The 24,784-nt window shown below is 41.6% G+C and overlaps 1 pseudogene across 1 annotated transcript; it reads left to right on the top strand.

The window, feature by feature from the left end:
- The first annotated feature begins 23,963 nt into the window (after nucleotides 1–23,963).
- Nucleotides 23,964–24,552, top strand: LOC307115524 (rRNA-processing protein FCF1 homolog; annotated as a pseudogene). The gene has a single exon. The product of its transcript is annotated as an rRNA-processing protein FCF1 homolog (transcript).
- Nucleotides 24,553–24,784: the final 232 nt, after the last annotated feature.

Genomic DNA, 24,784 nt, shown 5'->3' with positions numbered 1-24,784 from the left:
AAAAGCAAATTGTTTAAATAATGTCTGACTTTTTGACTGGCTTGACTCTCCTAACGGGTCATATATATAATTTTTTTTTCTGGGTAGTGATTTTTTGGGTACATCAATCAACTAGCCAGTATTTATTGCATGGAGCTAATTAACTTTCAGAATGACATTTTCATTTGTAACGTTGGTGGAGATTTGAACTCAGATCTCATCAATGAAAAGCAGCTGCACTAATAACCCAAGTCCCAAGGAGCCCCGTAATTCTCCCAGCTTACCCTCACCATAAATGTGTGATTAATCGCAGGGTTAAGGGAGTTCTCAGTTACTGTGAAAACAAATCATTACCAGAAACTGGCATTCCCAATTTATTTTATTTATTTTATTTTTATTTTTATTACTTATACCCTATTCTCCATATTTTCCATATGTTTTGGGGGTCCTTTTCAACTAGTCAGGACCTTGTGGAAAGCTCAGCTCACCCCCATATCCTAGTGGGTCACGCGTGACAAACAGAAAACCTTTGCCGTACCGTGTCCTTCAGCCTCGTGAGGACACGTTTTTGACGAATATCGACATAAATTTTCTCCCTCCCCTATCTTACAAGAGAGGCGAGGACCTCTCTCCTCAAACAGTTGGGCTTTCTAAAGGAAGGTATGCTTCTCGTTGTCACTTCTTTCTCCAAGTCCCTGCTCTTGCTGCACTTCATTTTATTTAGGTCTCATGTGAGTGTTCTCTTTTCCCTGCCCAATATAAGACTTGAAAACGCATCCCTTTGCCTGGACTTTCCCCACATACCACCGTCCTCAGCCAGTTTTGCATACTCAGTGTACAGGGGAGTTTGAAGTTAAGCAAGAAACAAGGTAGCTTCATGGCGAGACATCCCAGAAACCAATGGAGCAGGTCCCATCAGCTGGTCCTGGATCAGGAAATTGCTCACTGGCTGTCTCTTTGTCTCATGCCTCAGTCCACTGTCCCATGTTGGACTCCCTTCTTCTTCACGTGGCCAGCCACCCTTTCTTCCTGCACATGTTCAGTTGTTTCTTAACACAAAACAGGACGACCCTCCACTCCCTTCTTCAAAGGCTCTGGCCTGGGTTAGCCCGTCCCCAAACTCAGCAGCGGTGCCCTAGGAAACCAAGATGCTTTCTCTTTCTCCCACCATCAAATTCTTAAGCATCCCAAGCTTCCCCACCAGTCTCCGTAAGTGAAGAACAATAGCACAAGATGCCTAGCATCACTCTCACAAGCATTCACACTGTTATATACATACACACATACACAGTCTGTTTCCCTCACAAATTCCACACACTGGAAATCAGTGAACTAGTCAATCAAGCCTTAATCTTTCAGTATCTATCATCAGTCTGAGATGGGGGGGCAGCGGGGGGGAGGGGGGCGGACAGGAAAGAAGAAAAAGAGGAAAGTCAAAGAAAAGCAAGACCCAGGAGGGCAAAGAGTGGAAGGAGTAAGGAGGAGAAAGAAAAGAAAAAGTGAAGTCAGCTTTGTGTCAGGGTGTTTCACTACAAAGGATGAAGGAGGTGGGGGTAGGGGGGTGGGGGTGGTGAGTTCTCCATGGGCGTGTCTCCCTGCTCCTCATCTGTAGGTGGAACCACCCTGAGTGAGCCAGTCACGTGCTGGTGTGCACCCTGCACGTGTCTGTGTAGAGACACCACACAGACTCACAGATGGGTCTGCTTTTTGTGTAAGAGCTGCCCCCCCCCTCCTGTAAGAATGATAGCCGGAGGGGGAGTAAGGTGATTGGGATTAAAAAACAAATGCAGACAACACCAATAACTGACTTCTTAATACAAATGTTTAACTTGATTAAGAAGCTGTAAAAAAAAAATGTAGCTGATTCTCCAGGCACTAATAGAGAATGTCATTTTGACAGTGTGCCTGTCACCCAGGCTTACTGTAGGCCAGAAGTTGGGACTGCACACACACACAGGAGAGCCAGGGTGTAACACGCAGGGTCCATGCGGCCAGGCAAGGAATGGAAAGCTCAGTCCCCAGGAGGTCTTTCCTGGTAACGTGTCCAGCCTTATAATTCATGCTGCTGAGGTTTAGCAAAGTAGCCACGGTAGCCAAAGGCGGGTGTTAATACAAACCAAACCTCAGCCCCTGTCCAGGCTCGCTCCTGGGGACTGCAGAGCTCACACAGCTCCCCGACCCTGCGTCACCACCACCCACTTGGAGACCATGGCTTTGGAGAGGGTCATGCCTACAGACACGTCTTTCTCTGTGTGTGACTGGCCTCTGCCAACTTGTGGTGAGACCTTGGATGCCAAAAGTAACCAATTACAGGAGTCCCCATCCTGTGGCTGAAGGCATCTCTTTGTGGGAGTGTATTCCCTGGATGTCATCAGAGTGGGGATTAGAGACCCCTGGGCTCCCCAGGACGTCTGGAAGGGAGTCCTGGTCAAGCTGGCATTTGCCCATTTGCATCATCCTCCCCTAACTGCCAGTATCTACAGCTGTGCCCTTCAGATGAAGGTCTGCGAAACCATTAGTCACCAAGAAGAGATTTCTGGCTCCCCCATTACCCATTCTTTATCTATTGGATACCACCGCCTCCTGAGAAACTGGGATAAAAAAAGAAAGTGTTTGAATGGACTCGCACACACACAAAAATGATAGAGCAATAACTTGAGACCTGCCCTCAAATTAGACGCCAACATTTTTTCAAGTTCGTCCTGAAAATTCTGAAAACTCTATCACATCAGTGTCCTCTTCATTCTCTTTCACTGTCATTCTCTTTCACTGGGATTCTTGCAGTGTCTTTGCCAGTATCCTACTTTCCTCTGACATCTCTGCCTTCCCAATTACCTGGTTATCTTTCTAAAAACAAGCGTCTCATGATGTTTCTTGTCTTCCTGGCTTTCTCTTCTCTGGAGTGTAAAATGGAAATGTTTAAATGCGTGCCCATCACCCACTTTGGGATATTCACATTTCCCCACCCGTGCTGGGTCCATCCACGCCAGGGTTCCACGGGGTCCTCTGTTCCTCCTTGTGAACGTTCTTCCTGCCCTTCCTGTGTTGGCAAAGAGCTATTCCCAGGCATTCGGTCATCCACTCGGAAGTCTTCTGAAGGCCTCCCGAGCAGGCGACTTCTCCTGCAGTCTGGTTTTATCTTCCTTTCTGCTTCCCTCTTTTATACCCATCCTGGTTGTAAACTATTGCCATCCTATGGTAGCGGTTTGACTCCGGTGACATAAAACAAACGCAAGGAGATCATAGACCACATTTTTATGTCTTAGTATAAGACATGACATATAAAAGGTATTCAACAAATATGTGATACGTATTCGATGAAAAAGAAGAATAAGTAAATAAGCATATGACTCATTCGGTGACCCTAATGGAGAGCGTGTTTGGTATGGGTGATGCAAAGCAGCGGCTAACCCACACGTATTTGCTCACATATGTAGAATGCCACAATTTATGTAAAACCTAATGTACAAATAAATACACAAACAGCCCAATACTTTATATTTTCTTTGGGAATGCAACTTGCTTTTGTTTTTCTTTGTTTTACCAAAACACATGCCCTGAAGGTCTTTCTGAGTCAGGCCGGTCTGTGTGTGTTTGTTTTCGTCTTTTGTTTTTCTTTTAGCTTTTCTAATTACTACTTTGGATTCCATAGGCCAGTTATATCCCAGATGTTTTAGCTATCCTCCATGGCTGGAAGATATTTAGGTGGATTCTAATTTTTTTCTTTAGTATGAGACACAATTGCAGTTATGAAGTCCTTGGGCAGATATGCATGTTTTCCTTAAGGGTTACACCTGAGAAGAATTGCTAGGTCATAGGAAATGCATATTTTGCATGTTAATATATTCTTAAAAATTGCCCTACAAATTGGTTTACAAATTTGTACAAATATGTACAACTTCACTAATACTAGATACACTGAATGTCTCTTTCTATTCTTCTGTCTTCTCATTCCACCCCCACTACATTCCTCATTGCTATATTCTGGAAATTTAGTTCCAGATACATGTTTGTTGCAATTAATGTTTATTAAACCTAGTATTATGTTTTCCTAATATCACTGCTCACCTTTGGTTTTTCTATCTCATTCTTTCCCCTTGGCTTCATCTTTGTTATTGCTGGTATATATTTTCTTACAATTCTTTCAAAATGTTTACAGGAGTTTATCTTATTACTCATTTGCAGAAAGCTATCTTTCTTTCAAATTTATGCTTGAATAATAGCACTAAGAATTAGGCTAAAAGAAACTTCACCTCAGCATTTAAAATTTTCAATTTCCTCCAGCATTTAAAAAGCTCTCTGTATTCTTACACTCAATACTGATTTAAAAAATTCAAATTTAAATTAAAAAAAAAAACACACACGCTTATATCACTACAAGCCTCCATCTATTGTAGATCATCTTTTTTTTTTCTACTCTGATAGCTTTTAGAATTTTACTCTTGATTCTTGACATTATAAAATTTTAAGACTATGTTTAAATGATGCAGTGAAGTTGGTAAAGAATTAGGAAACTTCTAAATATTGGGCTGTTTTATGTTTGGTGGATAAGGCTTTGTTTTAGCGTCAAAGGACCTAGAGTAACTGAGTTCTGCCTCTAGCTCTGCGCGAATAGGTGTGACTGTTGTCTGGGTTTAAAGTTTCTCTGGACAGCAGTTTCTTCTTTCCTCCGACAAGAAATGAGGAGGTTATAAGATCCTTTGCAGTTAAAAAACAAAACACACTGTGCTAAGAGCACTGAATTTTCATAAACTTTAAGAGATCTTTTGTGGTTCTTTCTTCCGTAAGAGACTATCGAATATAAACTATCCCAAAGATAGTACTCCTAGCAGACCTATCTCATTGAAATGGTTTCTAGAAATCTAACATCTCTTAACTCCCTTCCTTGTGTCCCTTTTCCTAGCAATTGCATTTCGTTAGAAAATGTGGCATGAAAAGTCAGGAGAATACCTAAGTATAGGAATGTTGTTTCTTTCCATCTTTGAGCTGAGCTCGAAGGGGATGGTATAGGTCAGTGAATTAAAGAAGGATTCTATATGACACACTACATATATTCCAACTTTTGCCAAAAGGATTGGTAAACGTTCACAAAGGGAACTCTGGAAGGCTAAAAGATTTCTCCCTCCAAAAGGCATGGGAGCCCTCTGAATTAAAGCTTCCGACCTCTGAGTACCAGGCTGCCCCTGATTAAAAACAAATGGAACATGTGCTGTGGAGCATAAGTCTGCCTGATTTATGGCTTGGAAAATTAAGTTACTATTACTTATGGGGCTTGGAAGCGAAGGCCCGATGCAATAGCTAATTGAGAGTGGAGAAGGGGTGGATGCTGAAATTGGGAAAATATATTTTAGAGAATGGCTGAGTGAAGACATCGGGGTATGTAATTAAATGGCCTTAAAAAAAAGTCACGCTCCCACCAACCTGTTATATCAAACAGTTGGAATGTGTTGGTTTTATTAACTGGTCTTCTGCCATTCCTTCCATCAAGCTGGGCACAACGGAATTCATGTTTTCTGTTGACTGACTGACTGTAGGAAACATTTAAACTTCTCTGACTAGTTGTCTTATAATAATGGAATATTAGTACAGGAGAACACACGTGTGGTAGTTCTCCTGTACTAAGACTATTTAAAATGCTGGCAATGACTAGGTTTTGGAAAGCCACACAGATATCTCCTTCTACATTCTCCATAGTCATAAAAGAATGTTTTGATATGAGTTTTCTGATTCATCAAATGAACTTCCAATAAATTCCTGGAAGGAGTTTTATTTTCCGAGGAGTACAGAAACAGGAAGTTCTGGGTGTGAAAGGTCAAATGCTGGGAGACCTGGGAGGGCATGAAGCCATGCCAGGTGCCCTCGCCACCAGTTCTCCTTCCCCATGCAAACCCACTCTCCAAGCAGCTCAGAAAGCTGCCGGGTAAAGGACTCAAAAACCAATGATTTCTTAAAGTGGGGCTGTGACTAGAGGAGTGATCAAATGGATGACATGTGTGGAGACACTTTGTTTTTATTGGACAATCCAACATTCCCGAAAGATTGCTGTAATTTAGAACAACTACTGAAAATTTCTGACATTGACGGGGATGCTGTCTCATCATAATAAAGGCCACTTTCATAGTCTTTGAACACGGTTACTGAGGATATAGGTTTGTAGACTGATTTAAATACAATGAAGGGCTATTTTGTCCCTGGAGGGTTATTTTTCTCTTGGAAGCACTAAAAGAACATTTCCCCTACCTACTCTCATGTTGTAAATTCAGACACTTCATTTGTAGTGGTGGTTCTCATCTGGGGATGATTTTTGCTCTGCAGGGGGCCATTTCACAAAGTTTGGAGACAATTTTGGTTGTCACACTGGGGCAGGAGGCTGCTACCAGGGTGTAGATGGTGAAGGCCAACAATGCTGCTAAATATAATAAAAAGAACAGAACAGCCCCCATGTAAAGAATGAATCAGTCCAAAAGATCCCAAGTTAATCAATCCACAATAGTGCCAAGGTTGAGAACCCTACTCAAGAGAGACCTATAACTGTGAAGTATATATACCGGTCACTCGGAAAATTATAATCTATGGACTCTTAACACAAATTGAGGAGATCACTAACTATTACTCTGAATGGATCCAATTTATAAAAATTCTGTGTACGCATCCTTTTTCAGGAGCACATTTATTGTTGAAAATGAGATGTAGTTGCACAGATTTAAGGCAAAGAAACAACGGAAAGAAAGCCCATGGTGACACCACGTAGAGAGGAAGCACCTTCTCCAGCCTGGCCGGCTCTGCACACAAGAACTCACTAACTATCTACTAAATGTTATTTCTTTAATCAATTAGTTATTTAAAAACAGATAAGGCTAAGTCTTCTTAAGAATTTATATCATTTCTTTTCTAATAATGGTCTAAGATGCCCAACAGGATTAAAAAAAATCCTTCCTAAAGAAACTAAATTCTCAAAACAACAACAAAAAAAACCCAAATTCTTATATTTTCCTAATTTAAATAAAGTTAAAGAAAAAGTGGCTTTCAGGGTGTGGGCTTGGATGAAATGGGAGGTAGTTGGGGGGCAGTTTCAGTCTCAGACCCAGCTTCATTTAGTGAGATACACCGACTATTTCCAGACACAGAAATATTTGTGTGACTTTCAGAGGCACATCCTGCTGCAGCCTCAACCCCAGCTGGGCTGCTCCTGGGGACCCTGTTTTCCCGTCAATCACTGTAAGACTAGGGTCTCAACTTGAGCTCACTCACTAGCCTGAGGTAACAAAGATGTTTCACACCCGCTAATTAGGGCTGGCAGGTAACCCATCTAACCCCCAAGATGGGAAACACATGGTTAATAAATTGTTTGGTCACACATCCTGCCACTCTGACTCCAAGATGGCTCACACCAGCTGCCCATCCATCCACGGGCTCTAACCTTCGAGGGGGGAGGGTTCTGGTCAGGAATTTTGAAGAGGGCAGGGAAGGCAGAGAAACAGTGACCAAGGGGAAGGGATCCCGAGGGAACCAGAACCAGAGAGACCAGGAGCTAAGGACAGTTATCTGGGCTGGAAGTTTCTAGACTTGCACTGAAGTGTCTCACATAAACACAAAGAGTGAAATGTCGTTAAAGAAATACTGAGTCTCTCTGGATGTGTACAAGCATATGTAGAAACCATATTTCACACTCTCTTAGTCATCTTGTTTAAGTGATTGATTCTAGACTAACATAACTTTCCTTTATTATTAAGGATTTTAAAAGGTTATAAGAAATAAAAAAAGAATTAAATATTAGGTTAGTAAGGACGGGAATAGAAATTAAAGATCTGACAAAACAAAACTCCTCTCTCTGTGTGTGTGTGTGTGTGTGTGTGTGTGTGTGTGTATACAGTATGTGTGTGTGGGATAAAAAAGTTATACTACCATTTCTTCCTGTGGTCAGTGATATTAATTATGGTTTATTTTTGACAGCCTTACATGTACTAGGAAATAAATTAATGGCTGCCTGATGAAATTTAAGTGTAACTTCAAGATAAAAAATAACTCTATTGAGAAAAATGCATCTTGTAAATTTAGAGAATTTTTAAGAAGTGATTACACAAAAAAACAACTGAACTTCACTCAGGAGCCGTGGTATGGAGCATTGAGGGGGTCTCAGTGGACACTATTTTATTAAAAATGAGTAAATGAATAAGTCAGGTTTATGCTGTGAGATTTAAGTTGGCTACAAAATAAAAAAAAATCTAGCCTAATATCTATTTGTTTAATAAGTTTAACTATATAAAATGGCTGAGTTTATAGGTCAACAATAAATATCAATAATTTTACATGGTTTAGTATAATAGCATCATATAAATTTTTAAAAATTCAACAGAAAATGTTAAATATCTCCCCTTACTTCCCAAATTATCTGTGAAAGAGAATTTCCAAAGTTAAATTTTGTCTCCCTCTACCATGTTAGAAATAAATCCTTCCTCACTAGGCATGTAAAATTAAATTCATAATCAAACAAGAACCAATGGTTTCTGGGTGAGTTAGGATCACTTGGGAAGTGGGGCTGGTACGTGGCAGCCAGTCAGGCAGAGGGGTGGGATCAGGACAGTGGGACCCAGGAAAGCTAGCACTCACAGGGCCAGGCTAGATTCTGACCTCTTAACACATATTTACTCATTGAAATCAAGAAGGCAATGAGGCGGCATTATTTCTAGCTGCATTGTTACAGAGGAGGTGACAGAGGCACCTATTTGTGGATATTAAGATAGGATTCACACCTAGGCACTTAACCAGACACTGTATTTCTCCCCAAACAGCACCCTCTCCTTCCAGCTACCTTCCCCTTACTCTATGTTACATTTCTTTATGGGCATTTATCCTCACCTGCTGAGTATATTTTCATGGGCTCCTGTATTTGTTGTTTGCCCCTGGATCAGGGTTGCCAAATAAAATATAAGATATCTAATTAAATTTGAATTGGAAATAAGCAACGAATAATTATTTAAAATATAAGTATGGCCCCCGCCGGTGTGGCTCAATGGTTGAGCATCAGACCATGAACCAGAAGCTCACAGTTCAATTCCCGGTCAGAGCACATGCCTGGGTTTCAGGCTCAATCCCTAGTAGGAGGCAGCCAATCAATGATTCTCTCTCATCATTGATGTTTCTATCTTTCTCTTTCCCTCTCCCTTCCTCTCTAAAGTCAATAAAAACATATTTAAAAATAAATAAGTAGCCCTAACCAGTTTGGCTCAGTGGAGAGGTCCCAGGTTTGATTCCAGTCAAGGGCATGTACCTTGGTTGCGGGCACATCCCCAGTGGGGGGTGTGCAGGAGGCAGCTGATCAATGTTTCTCTCTCATCGATGTTTCTAACTCTCTATCCCTTTCCCTTCCTCTCTGTAAAAATCAATAAAATATATATTTTTAAAAAATAAATAAATACGTAAGTAAGTAAATAATAAAATATAAGTATGTCCCACATAGTGCATGGGACATACTTACACTAAAAAAGAAAATGTTGTGTCTTATCTGCAATTCAGAATCAACTGGATATCATGTGTTTCTGTTTGCTAAAGGGGACAGCGCTAGCCTGTGTCCTTGAGAACGTTCTCCCTCCCCATACAATCCTGTTTCCATCACGTGGCTTGCCATTGGACGGACACCCCACTGCTTTCAGAAAGCCTCAAGGAGTCCTGGTGCATAACAGTAACTCCTTGTAGCCCGTACATCTCTTCCTGTTTTGTCTGTGACCCCTTTTCCACCCTCTGATATCACCCCTTGTTAGCATCCTACTCTCGCCCCTTAGGCCAGTCTCCCAGGCATTCGGAGAGCAGGGTAAGGAGGAGTGGGGGTGGTTGGGCAGGGAACCCTGAGAGTTTGAAGGCTGAGTGGGAGAGAGTAGGTAGGGAGAGAGGAACAAATGGTCAACAAAGTGTCAACAGCCTGTTGGCAGGAGCTCAACAGTGTTGCCCTACAGGAGTCGTGTGGCCCTGGGCCCCACCAGAACCATCCACGCTCTGGCCTATGGAGGGAACCCCACAGAGGAAGCTGGCCGAGGAGCCCATTCTTCCAGAAGGAAGTCTGTTCCTCAGGAGCACCGATCCTTCCAGAGGGCTGTTGCCGCCAGCATTGCCAGCAGTTGACACCTTCACAACCGTTTTCCATCTCCTTCCTCTAATCCAGCCACTGATCCTTGAATTAGGGTCACAGGAGCTGTCTTCAGGGTAGAGCGAGAAGGGACTCAGATCACCAGAGGCATTCCGGCTCCGCGCTTCCACGGAGGACTTAAAATTTTAATCTGATTTGACACAGTTATTTGGGGCATCCGCGGACTTGTCATGAGACAGATGATTAAAGCGGAACTAAGGGATTTGGGCCTGTCTTTGTGAAGAAGATTAAAAATAAAATGTGGGAGAAATTTGCTTTGTTTCTCCTTTGACACATCCCTTGGAAGAAAATTGTGCTGTAGACCCTTGGCAATGCACTCGGCCCCGGTAGCCAGGCTGGGCATGGAAAAATAAAAAAGAAAGAAGGAAAAGAAAAGGAGGCAAGAAAAGACCCTTTCTTATCAAAATTGTTAGTTAGTATACAATGCATTTTCTGTCTTTGTCACTAGCCAACTTGGTGAAAAGAGTTCTAGAAAACAGTGAAATGGAACTATTTTCTTTCTTTTAACCAAAGTGTCCTGAGAAGTAACAACTAAATTATGGAAAGAGGGCAATAGATACAGCTTTAGGGATGCACTACAAGAAAAGAGAGTGTATGCCCTGTGATTCATTTGCAAGTCCAAGGGATCTCATTCAGTTTTTGCTTAGTTGAGTGGTAGAAACAGCGCGTGCTGACCACTCTCAGGGAGGCGATGCCAACAGCATGTCATTGGCCAGTGTTCGGAGAACTTCACTCCGGAAGTGGAGGAGGTGGTTGTGGCCGTTCCCAGGGTGAAAACCAGAGTCTCACTTCCCTCCGCGGAACCTGTGTCTGTCACCCCATGTTTTCAGGGGGTGGTCCTTGGTGACACATTCCTGCAGGTTTCCTGCTTTCTCCTTAGAGTCAGCAGGAAGATGATCCCATAAGAGCAAGTTCCTTACTCCAGTAAGAACTGGATGCACCATCTTTGGTATCTAAACAACTTTTTGCCCCAAGCCCAAGAAAACACCAGTGTTATAGGATGAGAGAATCACATTCGTTCCTTCCACCACCCGCCAAGACAAGCAAACCAAGACATTAGGATCTCATCGGAGGTGGCAACCTTGGGACTTGACGTTCCTAAGGGGAGAGGTGGCAGTTCCATGAGCCTCAGGCAGCCCATGGAATGGGGTGGGGGTGGCATTTCCCAAAATCCTGACATAACAGGACTATTTTTTATAGGAGTCCTCCCACTCTTTATCTGAGAACTTTACTATGCCCCCTGCTGATGACAGCCCACAGACCCACAGAGAGGCGTTGTTCTGGCCTGAGTACAGAGACTCCTAAACCTTGTGTTTGACCTTGGGCAAATTACATAAAGTCTTGGGACTCTGTTTCACCATCTATAAAATGGGAATTATTCTACCTACTCCTCCCACCTTCACAAGGTTGCTTTAAGGGCAAAATGTTGAAATTATCCACTTAAAAGCATTTAAACATAAACATTAATGCAGCCTAGGCAGTAATATCATAATTGTCATCATTCTGATAGCAGTAGCCACATCCATGTACTTTATCAATGGACAGTTGTATAATTCCCCCACAAGCACACCCTGTCCCATGATGCAACAGATATGCTCCCACCTTTGCTTTGACTGCTCCCTCTGCCTGGAATGTTCATTGCAAACTTCCTGCCCTCCCTCAAGATGTGTCCAAATGGTATCTTCTCAGTGAAGCAGCTCTGACTATTCTACTCACATTACAGCCCACCCTTTACCCCCAGCATTTAGGATACTCCATGGATGCTACACACTCTTCTATAAAATGTATCTCTACTATAGAGTCTGTTATAATTAAATATAATTATTATTGAAGTAATATACTAAATTGTCATAATAAATGTCATTTATTACATTTATGATCAATTGCCTGACTCTTTCATGAGGGCAGAGCTGTCTGTGTATTTTGCTTATTAAAATAGCCCGAGCTTGTCGAGGACAGTGCCTGGCACAAAGTAGACATTTTAAAAATATTTGTTAAATTGGGTAATTAATTAAAAATAAACCGGTGGATAGCCACGGCATGCCAACTGCATATCTCCACATTCCTCAGCCTAGAATCCAAGGCCAAACACAACTAGTCTGATCTACCTCTCCGTATCATCTTCCTCTTCACTTTTTTGTTTGTTTGTTTGTTTCCCTCATTCATAAACACATTTCAGCTAATGGGGATTTTTCTCAGTGGCCCCGAACACCCTACAGAATAGTAGCAACTATCTTTACCCTGTTTCTTTTGTTTAGCATGCTCACTCTCCACATGTTCTCAAGTAAAATCCTATTTATCTTTCACATTCAAATGCTTTTTCCTCTATGAACCCCTTCCTGATTTTTATACAGGGACATACCCTTTCCCTCTCCTAACACAGCTTGTAGCTTATGCCTCTGATATGGCCCCTCCATTAGCTACTATTTCAAGGAGTACTTGGATTGCAAAGAGAACACAAGCCAGGAACACAGAGCCCTGTGCAAGGACCAGAAAGAGAGGTCTCCGGATTGCATGGTTTCTCTCCAGAGCCATGACTGTGAGCACGGGTTCTCTCCTCCTCCCCGTGTCTCCCACCTGTTGGAGCAGACACACTCAGCCCTTTCACCAAGAGGTCCCAGGATGGCAACAGTAAACAACCAGGAGACATTGTGAGGGTGAAAGCATGTCAGGAAAACACCCGGGATCCCCTTGGGTCACACTATGTCATTCCCCAACTATCTTATAAGGCGTAATGTATACAATACAATGACCAGGAAGATGCTGAGAGCATAGGTCAAGTTCACACAGTACAACTGAAGCAAAGAGGGAAGTTGACTACTTTTCACAAATTCCTAGATAAATGCGGCATTTGTCCTGCATTTTTAATGCAGTCTTGTTTTAATAAACCCCATTTTCTACAAATTTATTCCAAAGAAAGAAATCTCCTGAGTTCCTCCCATGGCGAATCCCAGGAGCTGCTGCTGCGGCATTGCCCAATAGTCCCTAGAGAAACCTGCCAGTTGTCATTCCTCATAAGTTGAGTATCCATTGGCTGTAGACATCACCTAAGCAACCTGTCTATCAGGAAAAGACCAAAAGACAGTCAGATCCTAAGAAGGTCTGTTAGTTTATGAAATTGTATATGAGTGGCATTTTCTTTTTTTCATTCAACTTGGAAAATCTTATCAAGATCTGGGTATACAGAGCTCATTGGGTTATTAAGAGTTTCCCCACTAAAGTGTTCAAACACATGGAAACCCAAAGCATCTCATTAATTTCAAGATCTACTAATTGACTTCCACTGGCTGGTAAACTCCAACAGAGAATGGTGCCCAGGGTTATAGAAATAATAGTAACCAGGCACAACAGCAGGCAACCAATAATCTGCTTTAGGTCTTTCTACACTGGCCTTTTTTCATAATTTTATATGAATAGAATGATGCAGTGTTTATAATTCTACACATATCTTTTGCATATAACTTCTTTCATTTAGCATAATAAAAACATATCTATGTTGTAACATGTATCCGTAATTTGTTTCTTTTTAATAGTATTTTATTATTGACACTTTGTCTATTAGTCAATTGATGGACATTTGATTTGTTTTTATTTTTTGGCCACTATAAATAATGCTTTTTTTTGAACATTGGGTAAATACTCACAAGTGGAATTATTGAGCCATATGGTAAATTTATCTGTTAGAAAATGTCAGATTATTTTCCAAAATGGTGGCACCATTGCACATGCCCAACAACAATGTAGAAGGCTTCTTATTTCTCTACATTCTTGCCAATCCTTGCTATTAATGGTCTTTAGTCTACTAGCAAGAGTTTTGAAACTCAGTTTATTTCTGGGTCCATTGACATCTGGCTATTGTCCATGTAAATAAATACACAGAAAAACATCTTATTGGTGAGTTGTCATGAGTGTGTGAAGACTTAAAGATGGCTTGATATTCAGTATTCATTTCCTGTTCATCAAAAGACCCAACCTATCATTTGCTTTACTAATTGACAATAAGCTGTTGGTCTTCTCTCTCCCTCTTCATCTCCTCCAGAGTAGCCTCATATGAAAAAGTTGCAACTGCAGACAAGAAAAAAATAACCCAGAAGTGGTGAAGGAAAAAAAGTGACAAACCAAAATTTTTCAGCAGACACACACATGAAAAATTATGTAGCCTGATTTTCTAAAAAGGAAGTGGAAACAGCTCAAGCCCATGGCAGCAGAATCTAGGCTGCTGAGCTTGGCTTCTCCTTTCACCAGTCACCAGTGGCTCCACCGAAATAAAAAGGTTAGTCATTACTCAGTGGAAAATTTTGTGGAAGGGAAAAAATATATATACTCATGGAATCTCTTGTCCAGACCGCAAATTATTTTATAAGTGACAATTAATTAAGACCCACAACACACACATAAGGGAGGCAGTTTCATCCCATATTGTAGCAAAGCCTTGCTAAACCAAGTTCTTTCTTAGGATGTAATATTTTGGGGGAGAGTATTGGGACATGGGAATTTCATAAGAATTTTTACAACAGATAAAGGCCACTCAGGCGCTGTGTTGGGAAAGACCTTTCCTTTGTTGAAGGTGGTTGAGAAGTGGCAGAATCAACCTAATGGATTTGCCATCTGTTATCAAAAGTTCATCCTCTTTGGAGGTCATGGTTTAGGACATTTCATGGTAATCTTGTCACTCATCATACCCAATTTCAGCCAACATAGAGCGGCCATCATGGTAAACTCTTTAGTTTATAGTTCATCCAGCAAACATTTACTGGACATCAAGTGTACTAGTATGTCAGTCATCACATTTCCTGAGACTGTCAACTCAAGTGTTTTTTAATAACAGTGTCACAGCACTCAAGTTGCCGGCAATGGGTGTTGACAGAGTTGGGTGTGGGAAGTGGAAGAACCGTAAGATAAAACAAGAAATTAAATCATGGAACCTTTGTAAATTAAGAAAAGCAGCTGAACTGAGAAATTCTAACTCCCGGGCCCTAGAATTATGACATCATCAGCCAATCCATTCAATACTTTGTTGATGTTGGGGTGTCCTTGTCCCCCCCTCCCCCCACAAATCCAGGACTTTTCCAGGTTCGGTCAATGCCCAAGCCATCAGGCCAAGTGCTATTTTCAGCTCCAGCAGCTCCCTTGTTTTGCGAGTTCAGGCCAGACAGGAAACCACCCAGTCTGGGAGGATTCGGTTAAATCCCGAAAGAGCACATACTCTCAGGTGCAAGACCATCAAGGCAGCAAGGGATGTTCCAGTTAATCACCGTGCACGGCAAGAAGTGAACAACTAGCCACTGCTATTCCAAGGGACGCACACCACTGTGTGTGTATATGTATCCACACACACGCAGATACACACCACATGTATATGTCATAGATGTATATGTGTGTATATATGTAGATGTATGTAAATATATGATAAGTGGATCAAAAAGATGTTTTACAAATTCTGCTGCTCCTCTCCATGTAGTTCCCCCATGGTTTTCCATAGGGAACTTGTGGAGAGCTTAGAAATCAATTTATCTTAGAAGGTATTTTATTTTGACTGAAAGTGCTGCTGGTTGGAAAATTTTTGAAAGTGAAGGGAGTAATATACAGCAGAATTTGTAGACAGGAAAAAAACATCTGTCACAGACAGAGTTTTGGTCTAGAATTTGGAGAACTTGTCTGAGGTGTTCTTGACTCACTCATTATCTCCCATCATGAAGAGCAGAACTTATCTGGGCTTCGGTTATTAAGTCCATCCTGGCCTTCCTGGTCTGATGAGTGCCCACTGTGGCTTTAGAGATAAAAGAAGAGAGGGAGTGAACATTAGGATTCACAACTCACCCAAAAGTAAATGCAATACCTATACTAAAAAATTATTCATTGTTTGTCTAAAATTAAAATTTAACTGACTTTCCTGAATTTTATCTGGCAACCCCTTCATCACTCATCTTTATGCCTTGACTTCTGCATGAGTACTATTGTCATTTTTATCTTTATTTCCCCATGGGGCCTGGGAACAGAGTAAAGAAACTACAAATTTCATTGGATGAATGGATAGATGGGTTACTAATATAACCTTGAATCATTAATTCTTTTTTAAAAATAGATTTTCATTGATTTCAGAGAGGAAGGGAGGAGAGAGAGAAAGAAACATCAATGAGGAGAGAGAATCATTGATCAGCTGCCTCCTGCACACCCCACACTGGGGATTGAGCGAGCAACCTGGGCATGTGCCCTGACTGCGAATCGAACCTTGACCTCCTGGTTCATAGGTTGACACTCAACCAGTGAGCCACGCCGGCCGGGCTGAATCATTAATCTTATAAGGTCCATTATCTAACATTAAGTGTTCAAATTGAAGTTAATTGAAGAAATAAATGTCATTGAGATCTTTTAGTTGTATGACTTCAGACCAGCCTATTTAATACAATAGTTAGTTCCCACATTTGGCAGGTTGGTGCATGACTTGGGGTGAATTACTCTCCTGCAGGGGAAATTAAGTTCCGTTCAACCGTGGGTAGCTAATATTTAGCAAATACTCACTATGGGCTGATATACAGTATATTTATATTAACACTTTATGCTCCCAAAACCCTACAAGGTAAGTACTATTGGAATTTGAACCCAGTCTGGCTTCAAAGCTGGTCTCCCAACTACTCAAAAGAATGATGCTATGTATTCAATGATGCTGACTCTATAGCTTTGGCTTCAGAAAGTAAATAAATTCTTCCTGATCACCTCTGCCCCAGTTCTGTTCTTCTGCAAGCCAAATCTATTCTTGATCAGACCCTCCCGGGATTCTCTGCTTCTACAGCTTTCTCTCCCCTCTGCCCCATATAGCTTTAAGCCAGCATTGGAAATGGCTTTCCAAAATGGTGGCAACAACACACAAGAGAAAATTCCCAGTGGAATTATGCACCAAATTTTTTAAAGCTTATCAAGTAAATCCTCCTTTTATCCTTTGCCCCAGAAGAGAAGATAGGGTAGACAAAAAGGAGCAATTAATACAATATAAGAAAGCTTCTATTTAGAAACTTTTGCTTGTTAAGTGGGAGGGGAGGGATTGGGGTGCAGACTTCTTTCAGACTAGAGATTCATATTCAGTAGATAAACAGAGACCCAGGAAACCAGACATAATTCGCTTTATTAAAGATGACTCAAGTGAGCTCCACTGACTCATAGCATCTATATTTGGGGGTGGGGAAAAGATATTCTTGAAAAGTTCCTTAAGTCATTTCATGTAGAGGACTACAAACATATTAGGTGTCATGCTGTTTTATCTGCACTTGATAGAGATATAATGCATCTTTATTATCCAATTTAAAACTAATATTTTAGGTGATGACAAGTTGAGAAGACGGGATCCACAGAACTGGAACTGGAAATTATCAACTTGGAAAATGTAATTCAGCTTGACTGATGGCTGGAAGGAACAGGGGTGAGGCTGAATTATCATTTTGGAAGGCCAATTCATCAGCTGTAATAAGCTAGTTTCCAGGGGAGAAATAATGTATTAAAGCATGGGATGCTTCGGTTCAAAAAAATACTACAAAAGACCAGTATCAAGAGAGATTTCCAAACAAGTGTGTTCAAACAATGTTTCCAGACTTTTTTTTTCCAGAACTGCTTTTAAAGAAAATTCAATAGTTGTCCACCTGTAAGGACTGAAATGACGGGGTAAAGTTCTCACTAGGCAGATAAGGATAGCAGGAATGATACCTTATTTCCTAAGATTCCTCAAATTTCATATCAGCGGGTTTTCAGTCCAGTTTACATGAATGTATTAAGTTTGGTTCCATTCTCTGCCCACAGGAACCTATGCTAGCCCACTGGACTTTGGTGTTCTGGGGCTTAGGAAACACAGCAGGGGGATCTATCACTTTATCACTTCAGAAACACTGACAGCCAGCGTCCCTGCCTTTGGATATCATTGCCCTGTGTTCCTTAATCAAATCTCCGGGGACCTCAAACCCATGGCCCCCGACATTCTAACTACTGTGAGAACAAGCAAACTACCTACTCTGTTTTACCACCACCACCACGACCCTCCCCTCTCCAGGCCATAGGGTCTTCTCATAGCCAGGCCCAGAGGGTACCATCAAACCAACACATGGCACAGTGGGATAAGGAGGCCAGGTGTGTTGATCAATTGCACCTCATCAGGATGCAAAATCTCATTTCACTCCAAGTAGAAGTCTCAGTTTATCTCGTAGGGGGAGGGGAAGGGGGGGGCATACAGATGAAAGTCAAATAATCACAAAGCAGAATCTCTGTGCCTTACCTATCCCCTCCGATGTAAGGAAACTGATAACCTTATCGAGGTGGATTCCACTAGGAGGGACCATTCTTTATACTTTGGGTCTGATGTGCTCTAAAGTCAAAATGATCACCTCATTAAGAAATATCAAGAAACTTTTACACAGAAAACACTGATGGGGCAGTAGGGGGAGGGGGAAGGCGGCCAGGATAGAAAAGAGGGAAGAAGAGAAAGAAGGGGAATAGGATTAAGAACAGAAATAGGGACGAGAGGAGGGTGGGGAGAGCTTAACCAAAGCCTCGCTCTGATGGAGCCCCTGAACCTCTGCCAAGAAGCTGCTCTTGGTTTTTTAAGGCCCCGTTTCATTAAGACCAGGAGTTGGGCAAGATTCCCTCCTGATCACTGGGCCAATCTGCTTCTCTGCTATTGCTACCATTGAAAAGGGAAGACAAAAAATATTTGGCATCATTGCTTAGACAAATTTGCATTTCATTGTGGAAGATTCATGGCTGTTCAACTCTGCTCAGTTCCAATCTGTTCCAGCTAAATAACTTCTTTATCCTTCTTCCTTATTTTTGTAGGGACAGAAAGGAATGAGAGAAGAGAGATAGAGATAGAAGGAGGAGAAAGAAAGAAGAGGAGGAAGAGAAGAATGAGAATGAATATGAGAGCACAGTCTTGTAGGGTCACTAAATTCTGCCCAACCCCCTTTGAAAGTGGGATATTTCCTACTTGTATACAAAGAATTAGGATTTGGATTAAGCTGTTTCTTATCTTACCTGTGGTTTCAAAGATGAGAGAAAATCAGGACCCAATATTGCTTAGCTTTTTTTTTTTTTAATTTTGAAAACTTACATGAAGCAGGCCTATTTTTATGCCTATCCAAAAAATAAACCCTTATTTATAAAATGCCAGAGGAAGCTGATTTGTATCCATCAGACTTCTTAATGTCTTGAACCTTGAAAAGAATGCTAACAGAATGCTCGAGGCCAGACCAATTGGAGACAGTAGTTATGCTTGTGAGGTGCCTTCTGATCCTATGATCAAATGATTCATGACCAGCCCTATTTTCCATGTATCAGCGTATTTGCCAGGGGGACAAACAATTCCTAATTCAGGATCATTCTTCCCTATCAATCTGCAAACCGCAGAAAAAGAAAGACAGCAAACCTGGAAAACATAAATCTCTTCTTGGAAGCTTGGCATTAGCAACGAATGTAATATTTCACAACAACAGCAACAAAATCTAAGTAAATAAAGTTGGACTGCGAGACTTCAGTTGAAATCAGAACCAATTGCCCAAGCGCCTTATCAGGTATGACCCAGGCCGGAGATGGAAGTAGAGTGAGCGTAGTAAGCGAGCTATAAAATCAGCTCCTCGGAGCACGCAGACCCTCCATGCCGCTCTGAGTTCTTACTTGCAAAAGGTCTCCTGCATTTGGGTTTATTTGACTTACAAAAAAAAATTGGTAAATATTGACTTCATTTTCCTTAAAAGTATAGATAGATATGTATGCTTGTAGAGCTCTACAAATACACATTCCAAGTAAATTAGGAAATGATATAATGAGTTTAACATGGTGATTGCAGTCACTTGAACAAAAAAAGAAAAAGGGAACAAAGAGAGAAAGCTCTAACTGCTGCTGTTGCCTGTTTCTGGCTATTGAACCATAAATTGAAAGGGCTCCACATAGGTTTGGCCAAGGAATGCCTTCTGCTTTTGAAAATTGAACCCCTTGCGTTCTGATTTACAAAAAAAATGGGGGGGTGGGGGTGGGAGGGGACCAAAATTGATTTGGTCAAGTCTCTCCATTGTGAAACATTTCAGAAAATGTTTGGATATTTTCTATTTTTGTCCTAAGGAGCCAGAAAATGACAATGTAGAGGGAAGAGGAGTAGAGGAAGGAGAGAAAAAAATACATTCTGATACAAAAAAGAAGTGATATATTTCCATCAATTACTCAAGAAATCCCCAACCTGATCCCTTCCCTAACCATAGTACAATGTGTGTGACTTAAATGAGCCCCTCTGCTCCATTGCCCAATGAATGACTCTACCCCGGATCAAGCCCAACCTTCCTGTGGAACAGGGGTTGAACTTGAGAGGGGCGGAAGAACTGACTCTATGCTCCCTTCTACTTGGTTCAAGCTGAACCCCCAATGCTTTTTATTTTCTTAGAAAAATCCTAAAGAACTGGCTTGACAGTTACTCTCTGAAACCTGCCGCATGTCAAGAGGATGTAAGTGTTAGGCACTGTACATTTTCTTCTTCAATGCATTGAACTGTAGAATTTTTTTTAAAATGTTCTCTGCCCGTATTCACATTGGCAGAAAACTTGCAAAACAGGAATTCCTAAAGTATTGGCACCTCATTGATATCCATAAGTCAGTGAGAAAAGTGTGAAGTCTTATGTCCACACCACCCCCACCTAATTTAATACTGCTATTTGCTAAACCAAAACAAAAACCAGACTAAATGTAGGGACAGGGCACTTCCTGGGTGCCTACTGTCCCAAGCATTACACGGGATGCTGGGGGAGAAGCTCAGAAACAAGACAGGCATGCTCAGTAGTTTTGTGGATTTTACATCTAAAAAGGGAGAGAACCACTTAGAAATAACCACCCAAATGGTGTCAGGTACTCTAACAAAAGGAAGTATTGAGTGTCAGAGAGCATTGGGCAGAGAGGGCCTAATATAGGTTAGGGGAGAGGGCGAAGGTATTAGCAACGGACTGAATATGCTGCTGCAATAATCGTATTTTCCATTGCAGACTCCAAATGGCATCGATGTAGCACACAAGACAATCTGAGTGAGCAGGAGAGAGGAGGTTGGTTGATTCCTTTGATTTTTCATTTTTGTCTTGTTTTAAAAGAATTTTTTCCCCCTCTAGGTAGATAGGATGCAACATCCTTTGGAGAAAACAGCATCAATAAGAGAGAGCAAGCAAATAGAGGCTGCTGGCCATCAAAACAAGGTATGTACTGTAAAGCTATGGAGTGAGTCGTGAATGTCTGCCGTTCGGTGGGAAGAAGTCCCTCTGTGTATGTCGTGGGGAAGGGACAAGGGCAGACAGAGGCAGAATCTCACTCAGAAGCCCCCATGCTGAGGCCAGTGCTTTTGGTCTTTATTACAATTCTCAGGAGCCCACATCCTGTTTTCTCCTAGGCTCTTAACTAATCGGCGTGGCCAGACCAAGTCAGAATGTTCCTTCCAGCTCTGCTGTCTGTGCTAGGCTGGGGAGTGTTTGGGTAGCTCCTGGGTGCATCATGGGTTTACATTATGCAAGAGGAGTCCAGCTGTGGGGGTCTGATAGATCCTAATAGTTCACAAAGGCTGCTGTGCACTTTGAATCTCCAAATGCAGAAGAACATTAAGCCCTTGTCCCATCTTATCAGTGGGAAAGCCAAGACTAGACCTGTCTTCCTGATATCTTGCCCAGAATCCTTCCCAAGGATTCTTTATTTTTATATCTGTGGGTAGCAAGAGGGGGAAAAAATGCACTTGCTCTTTTCCACATTTGAGGTTTATAAAATATTATATGCCCTTATTTAAATTGCAGTGTCACATTATACAATATATTTGTATTATTAAAAATTGACCAAGTTAAATGACTTGTAAAATATGTGGAATGGCAACAACTAATTGCTAGGAGGGGGCAGAGGGAGGGGATTAAATGCATTTCCAGTACCTGATGTCACAGAATCCCCCAGGAGAGTCAGAAAAAAATGGTGAGATTATATTTACCATTCTAAGAGGCATCTTAAACATATGCAAAATGCATTTAACCTAATATAAGCTATAGGTGGAAAACCATTTAGTTAAACAGTCCACTTAACTGCCCTTATTAAGTGCAGTGAGAACAAAGGGTATAAAATCACAGACTTGGAAAAGTCATCCAGGCTGACCCCTCATCAGATGCTTACATGCCTCCAGTGGGAGGGGTTTCACTACCACCTAACAGCCTATTACAGCTTTAAACTTTTTAATCTGCAATTCAGAAGGACATGAAGAAAGAAAGAGAGAAAGGAGAGAGAGAGAGAGAGAGAGAGAGAGAGAGAGAGAGAGAGAGAGAGAGAGAAATCCAACCGCCTTCAATGTAAAGAATAGACAAGTTACCAAGAATGCAATATAGCATTTTACCAGACTACTCAAATAAAGAAATTATCATCTGTTCAATAAATAAAACATTGCCTTAAAGAGGAGCAGAGCCAAAGTAGATCTAATATAGCAAGTCATTAGTTTAACAAATATTCACTGAGTACTTCTTATATGCCTAGCACTACTCTAGGCATTGGATAAAGCAATGAATAAACTAGACTATGTTTTGGCAGCTTATACAAGACCAGCTTGTATAAGAATCCATATGTAATAATGATAGCACTTCTGTTATGTGCCAGGTTTGGTTCTAAACATCTTATGTACATTAATATATATGGTCCCAAAACGACCCAATGTACAAGCTACTTTTCTGACCCCTGTTACATTTCTACATCTGAGAAGACTAAGGCTTTTCCTCCTAAGTTATGTACCTAGCGTGAGATGGAGCTGGTGTGCGCCAGGTAGCCTGGCTCCAAAGCCATTATACCTGGGCGTCTTTTAGAAAAAGTGTGCGTCTTTGGGCAAGGGGAGGGTTGCTTGTTTCATCCTAGGGGAATACTGAAGCTATGGGGAGGACCTGTAACTGCTTCCTGGAGGAGGTAACCCTAAGCAGAGGCCTGTCAGTCAAATAGGAAATAGATGCATGAAGTTTACTGCAGGTGGACGGAGTCAAGGGATGTGATTCCACCAAAGGGGAGAGCAGGTACCCAGACCCAGAGGAGTAAGAGCATGGCATGTTCCAGAGACAGAAGGACCACAGTGTACGTAGACACCTGATAGGCAGATTGTGACAAAACTGAGATGAACTCATTTAGTTGTCATTGCTGGTGTTGCCTGAATCACTCCTTCCTTGATGAGTTCATTGATTTATACAATCATGATTTATGTACTGTGATGTGTCAGTCACTCCACCAGGAGCCCGATCTGTAATACCCCTCACACTCAGGTGCTCCTCATTCTGGACAGGTGAGGAAATGGAGGACCAAGCAGTGCTCATAAATGTTTTAGAGATGGGAGGCAACACTGAGAATGCACCATTGCTTTCTAAATTAATCTAGAATTAATTCATAGGAATCATGCTCATCCAATCAAAACACCAGAGTTACACTTTGAAACTTGCAAGAGTGATTCTAGAGTTTATCTGCAGGGGGGTGTGGGGTGGGGTGGGCGGAGGGTGGATGTGTAAAACATAACCAACTAATCTCTGGGGGAAAATACAAGCCCTTGGGGTTAGAGAACGACCAGGTAATAAAATGCATCGTGAAGCGTAATAACTTTAAAAAGTGGTGTTGCCTAGCTGGTGTGGCTCAGTGGTTGAGTTTCAACCCATGAACCAAGAGGTCCCTGGTTCCATTCCCAGGTTGCAGGCTCAATCCCCAGTAGGGGCCATGTAGGAGGCGGCCGATCAGTGTTTCTCTCTCATCGATGTTTCTATCTCTCTATCCCTCTCCCTCCTCTCTCTAAAAAATCAATAAAAGCTGGAAGAAACAAGAGTACAGCGTGAACATGGGGAAGCAAAAGAAAACAAGGAAGTATGCGACCATGAAGGGAATGCTTAGTCTCAGAGATCAGAGGCTTATAGAAAAGGATTAAAACCTAAAAAGAAAGAAAAGAAAGATCCCAGTGCACTCAAAGGAAGAGAAGTCCCCCAACACCCCTCCTGCTTACTCTTCAATATAACACACAGCGGGGCCCACCTTACCACATCCTGGTTGATACCAACTTTATCAACTTTTCCATTAAGGCCAAACTGGACTTAGTGCAGTCAATGATGGATTGTCTCTATGCCAAGTGTATCCTTTGTATAACTGACTATGTAATGGCTGAAATTGAGAAATTGGGCAGAAGTATTGAGCGCCTCTAAGGATCACCAAGGAACCAAGATTTGAAGGATTACCATGCCCCCACAAAGGAACCTATGCAGATGACTGTTAGTACAGAGAGTAACTCAGCACAACTGTTAATTGTGGCCACAGATGACTGGGACCTTAAACAAAGAATCGAGAAAATTTCTGGAGTTCCCATCATGTACATGTCTAACCGTAGGTGCGACACTGAGCGGATGCCAGAGGATTATGGCGCCTCTCGGTTCTAATACTTAAAAGACAAAGTTACTCTGCTTTCCTCCAACTGACTTTCTCTAGTGCAGGGTTATTAAACATGCTACAGCATACGTTACTGCTCCACTCACACTTTGCTGTTATGAGCTGAGAATGGTTAAATACACTCACTTTTTGGTATTATTTTGAAAATGATATTGTTTTGAAAATGAAATTTTGTATCATTTAAAATTTTGTTATATCTTTTTCTAAATCAGATGACTGCTA

Source organism: Cnephaeus nilssonii, assembly GCF_951640355.1.
Source record: "Cnephaeus nilssonii genome assembly, chromosome: 19".
Classification (NCBI taxonomy): domain Eukaryota; kingdom Metazoa; phylum Chordata; class Mammalia; order Chiroptera; family Vespertilionidae; genus Cnephaeus; species Cnephaeus nilssonii.
Note: the sequence above shows the minus strand (reverse complement) of the source record. Positions and strands in the feature narration are given on the sequence as shown.